We start from the raw sequence: 10280 nt of genomic DNA, 5'->3' as shown, positions 1-10280 counted from the left end.
ATACAGACCCATGGTCTCCGGACCCGAAGCATCCCATCAATACAAGATTTAAGGTTATAAAACCATACGCCAATGAAGTGTAAAACACTAAAACTAAGTACTTTAAGATTTATATCACCGGCTACATGGCATAAACTAACGTTAAACCTACCCAAGCATCATATGATAACGTATTCAACTTTAAAATTCATAATATTTTTAACATTCACATTTCATACCAAAAATTAAGGCTTGAGTATGGCCCGACCTTTCATTGATTATCTTCCACGGACAAAACGCTTTACCCACAAAAGATTTCTGTTTACCATTTTATCAAATTGCCCTTTCATTCTCAAGGCTGAGCCTACCCACACATCCCAAGTTAAGTACGTTTTCTTTTATATTATCTCATATTATTAGTAGTTCGAAAAACCAATTTCCTATTTTACTATCATCTTCCATTATTTGCAAAAAAATTCAATAAATTTTTTGGGACATTTTTCTTTTAAGTTTTCAATCCTTTTTTTTTATTTTTGCCGAAAACATCAATTTCCCATCCCCACACTTAAATTTCACATTGTCCTCAATTTGAGAAAAGGAAAAGACAATACTAAACATAAAGAAAAATAAAATGGAACAGAGTACCCTGGTATATGTGATCATACAAGTGTGCGGTGAATCATGTTCCTTGCCCTCCTATTCGAGCACAAGCTTAAAACTCCAGTTCTCTCTATCAAGCTATAACTAACAAACGAAAGAGGCAATCCTTAAGCAAACTGCATCCCCACACTTGTTTAAAACCCCAGATCATCAACCGTCATCAACCAACCAAAGAATAACCTGCAAATAAGAGAAAAAACAACACGACAAAACTCGGAAATAAAAATAAAAATGAAGATAAAATAAAAAGGAAAGATATTACCGGGTTACCTTTAAATCTTCAGCCGGACTCGCTCCCGAAACCTCTATCAGGAGGCTTCTCCTTTATCCTCTTCCCATCGATGCTCCTCAATACTCTCTTACAATTGGTTGGGAAGAAACCAATTGCACAACTCTCATGGGCCCGACCATATGAATTAAACTCGGCCCACCAACACTTGAATTCCCCCAAAAATGGTTCAATGAAGTGAAACGGGGAAGTCAATCTCTTTATCACGCTATGATTTCTTCGACCAGAATTCCTCCTTCTAACTCTTTTTGCCAAATTTTTAAACCTTAACACGTCCCAAATGGAGATTGAGTACGGTTCGTGTTTTGGTTTTTCACAATCGAGGTGAAGTGTCGGAAGGACCGAATCACTAACTACTTCATGGCTCTCCTTACAAAGCTCCTTCTCGATCCTCACACTTTGCACGTTATATATTAAATCTTCAAGCAGCTTTAGATCACCAGGTGGGTCAAACTCGCCTTCATCTGTAATGGATAAAGTCCATCAACTCTTCACCATCATCCTTAAATTCTTCCTCCCAATAGGGAATATATTCCTCTACTCTCGGCTCCTCCATTCCGGTATCTTCAATCTCACTCGGGGTTTCAAAGAAAGGTGGATTCAGAGGTGGAATATATTCCAAATCATTTCTAATAGCAAACAATACATCATCCATTATTTCTTCTAATTCCGTTGTGGGCTATAATATATTCCCTAAAAAATCTTTATACCCTAAGAAGTTCCCCATTTGATCATATGCAAATCTGTATGGAGGAGGCTTTGCAAAAAGTGATTCCCATGGAGCTTTTCGTGCCTTGATTTCTATCTTTCTCCTCTCATAAGCATCATGCACCCAGTGATTTCCACCACAAAGTTTGCACCATGGTTCTCCAACTTGTAATCTGAACATTTTTCCTATAAATAACACTCAAAAGAAATGGATCACGAGTACCAGAAAAAAAATAATAAAATAATTATAAAATAAAACTAAATTAAACTACTTAGATTAACTAATTTAAGCTAAACTATATAAACAAAGCAAATGAAAAAAAAGTAGCAAACAAGGTAGGTCCTAACTCAAGTCGTTCTCAATACGCCTCAAACCGTCTCCCCAGTAACGGCGCAAAAACTTGATGTGTGTCTAATGATGCTCTTTCTTTGGAACTCACAACTAAGCTTTATATTTATAAAACGAAACTCCTAACGATTCCAAACACAACCGGCAAGTGTACCGATCTAAAGTAGTATAGACCTAAGGAAGTCCGAGTACCGAACACAAGGACACGTGAAAACATCTATGATCACTAACCCTAGAAAAGACTCACCTAAGAATATATAAATGATTATTAATAATTAACTACTTGACCTAACTTACTTTAACTAACTTAAAAGACTTAACCTAACAAGACTAGACGAAACTTTGAGAATGAGACTTATCAATGGAGAAAACGTCTACCTAGGTAAGAATCCAATTGAAGGTATAATAAGATAATGGATTGAAGAATATCACGACACTGGTTCCTAAGGATGACACAACTAAGGTTCACTCAAGAAAGCTAGATCACCTCTCGGTCTCACTAACAAACCCTAACTTACACTTAGTTGATGTGAAGAACATGACCGGGAAATGAATTGTTAAAGTGTTCTAATGCCGACTCTCCTCTTGGACTCACCGACATACTACCCTAATGGAGACGAATACTATGCAACCAAGGATAGAGGAACAATTTATTTTAACATAAACTAGATCAACTAATCGCTCACAAACCCAAACCCGACAAGAACCGAACCCGCTCTCGCGCAATCCTAATCCTAACAAGTAAAAGCTATGAGACAACTTTACTTCCTATCACCTCTGAGTCTCTAAGAAGGTGCCTACCCGCTTATTTTAACTAATTAACATACCCACTAAAACCCTACGGTTGATCACCCCGCAAACAATCTCTAAACACAAAGTAAAGAGTTCAAACAAGCTAAAATCAATCAAAACCGATTCAATCAATCAAAGCAAGAGGTATATGAGTATAATTAATTAAATCACAGCCACTAAACACAACCTAATTCAATATTAAACCAAACTTTCATCAAAAATTCAATTCATGATGATCAACAATCCATATTACTTACTAAAACCTAACAATATTCATCAAACCTAGGTAGAACTAAGAAGTTTAGCCAATCATAATCAACGAAAAGTAGATAATATTGATATAAATGATAAACATGTTCATATAAATCTGATTACAAAGGGTTTGAATGATTAAAAACCAAAAAACAAACTCACAAACGTTAAAATAGTCAAAACCGACAACCGAAGGATAAATGATAGAACCGTAAGCTTGACCTCCTTGGTTTCTCCTCTAGAGAAAGTGTGATGGCTGTAAATATGATGTCCAAATCGTTCATAGGGTATAAACCTTTTATATATGTGTTTAAACATCTCTTTCCTTATATAAATAGGTTAAAACAAGCCCACAAGGCCCACTAGAAGACAAAATAAATGGGTAGCTGATTCCTGAGCATTCTTGGCAGCCTTTGGGACATGTGGGATGTTGCATAGCACAGGCATCGATGCCTATCCTGGTCGCGTAGCGCGGCCAGGTCCTGGGTGCTCGTTTCTTCGTTTTCTGACTCGTTTATCTTCAAACGCGCATACCGGCTTCATCCGAATCCCGTTTGAGCTGATTCTTTATTCATTAAACTTGTTTTTTCGCTCTCTTCAACATGGTACCTATTATATACACAAAATTTAATTTCATGCAAGAAAAAGTTATATTCGTTAACGGTTTATGCATAAAACAGCACAAAACAGGATAAAACTCTATGCGTTTTGCAACATATCACGAACCGAATCACCCCAATTTGAATTAAACCTATTGTCACATGATCAAAATATTTTCGACTCATATACAACCTATAAACTCTAATTAGGTCCTTGAGTCCCCTTGTAGTGGTGATTCCTCTCTTTCAAGTGCACGCATTTACTAGGATATCAAGACTGACCGACAATAGTTTCCTTCATGGTGGTTTTGATTTGAAATTTAAATTCTTTTTTTTTTGTAATTTAAAATTCCACCATGTTGGAGGATATTACAGAAATGCATCTAGGCTCAGGTCTGCGCCACCGCACAATAGAGGGTTAAGCAAAACTGTCTTTTGCTGTCATCAACATTCAAGTTTGCGCCACCGCGCAACAAGGTACGGAGCTTTGCAGGAATAGATACGTATACATAAGATTATACATATAAGTACGTATACAAAGAATATGTTTTTATATAATTGGTGATCATGTGACACGACGCTTGAGTATGACCCGACCTTTTATTCCAGTCCTGTTACGGGTTTGGTTAAACAAACAAAACCCTAAGATGTTTCCCACTAAAGTCAATCAATTTAAAAGGGTTCAATTAAGTCAACAACCAAACCGCCCTTTCATTATCAAAGGCTGAGCCTACCGACATATCGAACACCGAGTCTAAACCTTTCAACTACAATACCTTACATGTGGGTACTGTTCTTATTTAAAATATATATATGTATATATATATATATAAAGCATTAAGAGATTGTACAAATACTCAGTAATAATATTATTTCATGCTTAATGTAGAAAGAAAAAAATTTCAAGGGACAATCTTTTTTCATTTTTAATTTTTTTTCTACAACGAAGTAAAATAGATCCCATTCCCACACTTAGAACAAAATCTTCCTCGACGAGAACAAGGAAAAGAACGAAAATAAAAATAAAAATAGAACTTGAAATTTACAAGAATAAAACAAAGAACGGGTTACTCACTTGGTTTATATGCAGAATCTTCACTAGATGTGTATCAATCGAGCGACCGTAGAGCATTTCATTCGCGCCCGCAACCTCATGAGAAACAGTTCCAAAACGCCATCAAAGCTATCATGTGCATAATAATACCTGCAATAACTCAAACTCACTCACTTGTAGCGGCGTATAACACAGAAAACAAAACATAAGAAGTAAACATATTTTTTTGTTTTTTATTAATTTATATATATATATATATATATATATATATTAATTTATATATATATATATATATATATATATAATACCCCTACAATCAACCAACTTGAATAGATATTGAATACGAGCGGTTTAAAGTTGGAAAATCCTGACAAAGACAAAATAAATAAAACAGATAGCAAAATAAAAATACACACTCTACAACTCGGGCTATCTCCTGAGTGATGCATCCAATCACATCTATGCCTCGGTGAGTGGGATCTCACCTATGTAGTGCTTCAACCTGTGACCGTTCACTTTAAATTTCTCACTCTTATCTTGTATCTCAATAGTGGCACACGGGAATACCTTAGTGACTTTGAACGGTCCCGAAAATCGGGATTTCAACTTTTCCTGGAATAACCTCAACCAGGAATTATACAATAAAACCAGATCCCCACACTTGAACTGCTTATTACCCTTCAACTTTCTATCATGCGGTTCATTCGTCTGCTCCTTATACCTAAACGGTTGCGCGTAAGCGTGCTCCCTCAGCTCCTCTAACTCGTGCAACTAGAGGAACCGAGTGCCTTCCGCAGCGGAAAAATCAAGATTAACCCTCTGGAGTGGCCATGAAGCACGATGCTCCAACTCAACAAGAAGATGACAGGCCTTCTCATAAATCATCCGAAACGGTGTGGAACCAGTCAATGTTTTGAAGGCTGTTCGGAAGGCCCACAAAGCGTCATCGAATTTTTCGGACCAATCCCGACGATTCGAACCAACCGTTTTCGCACGAATACGTTTGATTCCCCGATTACTCACTTCCACCTGCCCACTAATATGTGGGTGGTAGGTGGTCTCAAGCCGATGAGTGAGCCCATAGTGTCACACCCTGAAAACCTCATAATAATAATTTCAGCGGAAGTCTTTACAACTAAACAAATTTTCGGGCGGTGACAGTTGTTGTTAACCGATAGCTAATCATAATAACACAATGTTTAATATATAGTATTAAACATATTATTTTAAATATCAGAGTTTACATAGTTTTTATTATAAAAACTACTTTACGGTCCCATACATTTCTTTATTCAAACACCTACGCCTCGCTCCACGCCTCATCACGAAAACTTCATTTTCCTGTAAAACATTTTTAAATAATATTTGGGTCAACACGAATGTTGGTGAGTTATTCCCGAGAAAAACTTATCATATAAATTTAGACAATTTGTATATAAACAACAAATGTATAATAGTGTACGGCTATTATACTCCAAACAGTACCGATCTGTACATAGTACAACACAATAACGAAACCCGCATTTTACCTTTAAGCACAAAAAGCGTTAGTTGTAAACTAGCTAAGGGTACAACGTGTGTATGAATTTTAACCCAAAACGTACCATACTCGAAATGTACCATACTCGAAATATTCTCACTTTTAACCCAACGCGAATGGAAGTGGAGGGGCGTCACCCTGATAGATCTACCAACATGTCTGTACCCTCAATTCGGTTAACAGTTATTTAAGAAAATTGATTCATCCCACAATAACGACAATTTGTAAAGTATAATGTGTTTTCAAAACATATATATATATATATATATATATATATATATATATACACGAATATAGATATACAATATGCTTTTCAGAGGAAGAACTCACTTTCGGTTTTGGTAAGCATCCAATTGCTCGTGTCCTATATTAGTACACGTTCGTTAATTTTAAGTTCGTATAACCTTAATCTAAAAGTTCACACAAGTACACAACACATAAAGTTAATAACTTATAATTATATAAATACACACTTAAAATATAAACAAGTAATAATCAACCAATAACTGTTTTATTTAAGAATTTAAATTAAATATAAAAATTATTTCTTTTAGTTGCTGGAGTATTTTGGAAATTTTAAGTTTTTATTTTATTTCAAATTTTTATTCTATTTTAGCCGGTTTTGTCGGTTTTATCGGTTTCGTCGGTTTTGAACTTAAAAACGAACCGATTGTCATTTTGTGAAAACTTTTAGTTTTAAATTATCAAAAACACTTTTTATATATATTTTTAATCATATTTCATTAGTTTTTCAATAACAATGATATGGTTTTCATTTTTGTTACCGATTTCATAAAGATACTCATTTTAACGTTTTCGTGTCGGTTTTCGCGACACGAACCGGGTTGGTTTAAGTTTTGCTATATTTGACTTTTCTTATACTTTAACTTATGTTAAATATAAGAATATTATGACTTTAGAGCTGTTCTAAATCAGTTCCAAAAATTTATGTCGGTTCACGTTAAAAGTCAAACTTTCCGACCGTTAATGTTACCGACAAGCTATTTAAGTCACAATGTCAAAACTAAACCATTTGGTACAGCAAATATACATATAATAACAAGTAATATATCATCACATTCATGTTTGATCATCTAGAACCAAGTATGCGCACAAAACAAATCTTTCCCACACATGCTTAAGCCTTAGCTTAAGCTTCCAACAACACAATGAACATGCTATTTCTATAATTTCTAATAGGTGTTTATGTATCAAAATTTTCAGATCTTAATAACCCATAATATAGTCTTAATCCATCCCATTATCATCCTTTAAACAAAAACATTCTTGGTTCTTTAATAACAAAGTTTCTATATTTAGCAAATCGGTTATTTTAACTACCTTCATTCAATTCAAGATTTCGAATGCAATTAGGTGTAACTTATATCTATCTCATTCAACTAGTTTGATAGAAAACTTTTAACAATTTATTAAACACTTGTTCCTAGATTTTTCATTTACCCATTAACAAAGGTACTATTACTAGTAAGTAGCATTTTTACCAATCTTGTTATTATCCCAAAAAAAAATTCACAATAGAGTTTACTAAAGTAATCCAAACCACAAGTCTTTAATTACTTATACAAGATTATGTTCACTTATCAAACCAATCTAACAAAACATCTTGTACAATTTAAAAAGTTTCTTTTATTAGTAAGTCTTACACTAATTCTTGTTTGTTTAAGTTACCAAGTTTCATGCATCCTAGTACTTCTAGTTGATTTTATTCCTTTCCATATATCCCATTCAATCACTTACTTTGTCATTTTCAATCCATATCAAAATCAATATGAGACAAGCATGAACTTTATGATCAAAATAAAATTTTGTATTACTTGCATGTGTAAGTAAACTTTTCAAATTAATCAATCATCAAATCTCTACACCACTTTTTTCAACCCTTTTTCCAAGATCTTGTTCACCTTTTCAAAACCCATTATTATTATTACTTACAACTTTTCAAGTAATCTTTGGTAAATCAACCAAATGGGTTTTCAAAATTATCAATTATTTTTAACCATTTTAACATTTAACAAGCTAACAACTCCATATCATTACCCAAACCAAAACCCACGGCCAATGTGGGTGTTTTTACCTATAATCTATCTTTAATCTTTTGACCATTTTCATTATTATAACAATAGTTAACCCGTTTGTTAAACAAACTCAAGTAAGTTCAATATGGACAATCTAAACAAGCTAATATGCAACTATAACAAGTCCTAAAATCAACAAAACTCATCTTATACATTCACACACAAACTCAAGGGTCACACACATGCATGCATACATCCATATTATACTTGCATGCACATTATCAAGCATACTAAAATCAAACTTTATACATCATATAACAACTAATATACCCAATATTGAACTGGGTTACCTTGGATTTTTGGATTTGGTGCCTAAGGGAAAGATAATGTGATCTTGTATTAGCTATAATCCTTTCCTTGGCTTCCTACTTCTTGTTATTTGCTTAAACTTTCACCAAAGACATCCTAATCTTCAGTAATGTATGTATAACAATTTGAAATGGCGGGATGGTAAGGGAGGGGTGGGGTGGCCGGTTATAATAAGAGAGAAAGAGAGTTTTAGAGTGATGAGTTGGTATAGTATAGGTTTATATGGATGTTTATGAAGCTTAACCTAGGTAATCATTGAGGGTGTGTAAGTAATAATGCAAGTGGGGGGGGGGGGGGTTGGGAGGTGGGTTGGGTTTGTGTGAGAGTGGCGGCCGAGAGGGGGGTGGGGGAGTGGAAGGGTTGGGTAAATATTAAGGCTTATGGTATTATCTAGGTTTTAAGATTTAACGTATCTCGTAATTTATCTAGCCAAACGACATCCGTTTCAAATAATTTTTATCAGACTTTGAGCGAAATTAGATTACAGTCAATGCCTGCTTAAAAACATAATTTTCTGAAAAACTTGATGCCGGGTCCTTACGATGTCCTCTACTGGTTTTCAGTTACTTATTTTCTAATTTTTGCGATTCGAACCTTCTAAAATTAAGTTTATATACTATCTCTAATATCCTAATATAAAATTTATTTTTTGAGGTCATCTTCACACGTTTATGAATTTATCCGTTTCGAGTCGTTACCCAGTGTCAATCTGTATCGTGCTTGCTACACGACAAAATTTAACTTTTCGGGTTCCATATTTTAAAACTCAACTAAAATCAAAGACTTTAGGTAAAAATATTATTCCTATATATTTATGTCACTAATTAATACGCGATTACGGTTAATATAATTACCAGATTAGTCTAATTTTCGGCAGTTGTCACACATAGCATCGCAACGCCTTCTCCATCTGCATGTTTCAGAAATGAGTACCTCGATCACTGATCTAGGCTTTTGGGACACCAAAACGAGCAAAAGGGCTCTTAAGAAACCGAACTACAACCCGGGCATTGTTTGTGGGTAAAGCCTTTGTCAAGCCCCGCCCAGACGGAGGCTAAAAATCGTGACCGATTGATATCGACTAAACAGCGGAAACAGCAAATTTATTTATCTTACAAACATTCTTTGATAGATGACTGTTTTTAAAAGGAAACTTCCAATACAAGCATAAGATTTTAACCAACATTGTGACTCTATGCAACATTTATTTATACATAATATTCCTTCAATTAGCTTTTTCTATCCTCTTGATTTCTAATTCCTTAAATACATGCCCAAATAGATTTGTGTTAACACAAAATTGGTGAGTTCATGAGAGTAGAAAACAATAATCAGTTTAAGTGTATCAACTTATAAAGTACAAACATAACATGCCGATAAATCAATTCTTATTCCTGCAAGAATATTTGCTAACATATATACTTTTTAGTTCACAACATCCATGAACATACCACACCTCCTTCTACACCGCATTCCACGCAAGAATGCCATTTAAATATAGTAACGGTACCGATGACTATACGTATATATGCCCCGATTTAAGAAACTTAATAATTAGCACTTGTTTACTTTCAACAAGATACACTTCAAAAATATTCAAACTTGATAAACATTTATAGCATGTATCCACCCCAAAAAGAAATAATTTAAAAG

This window comes from Bidens hawaiensis, unplaced genomic scaffold, assembly GCF_021521415.1.
Source record: "Bidens hawaiensis isolate Kalapana, Puna unplaced genomic scaffold, B.hawaiensis_p1.1 tig00012278_1, whole genome shotgun sequence".
Lineage (NCBI taxonomy): Eukaryota > Viridiplantae > Streptophyta > Magnoliopsida > Asterales > Asteraceae > Bidens > Bidens hawaiensis.
Note: the sequence above shows the minus strand (reverse complement) of the source record.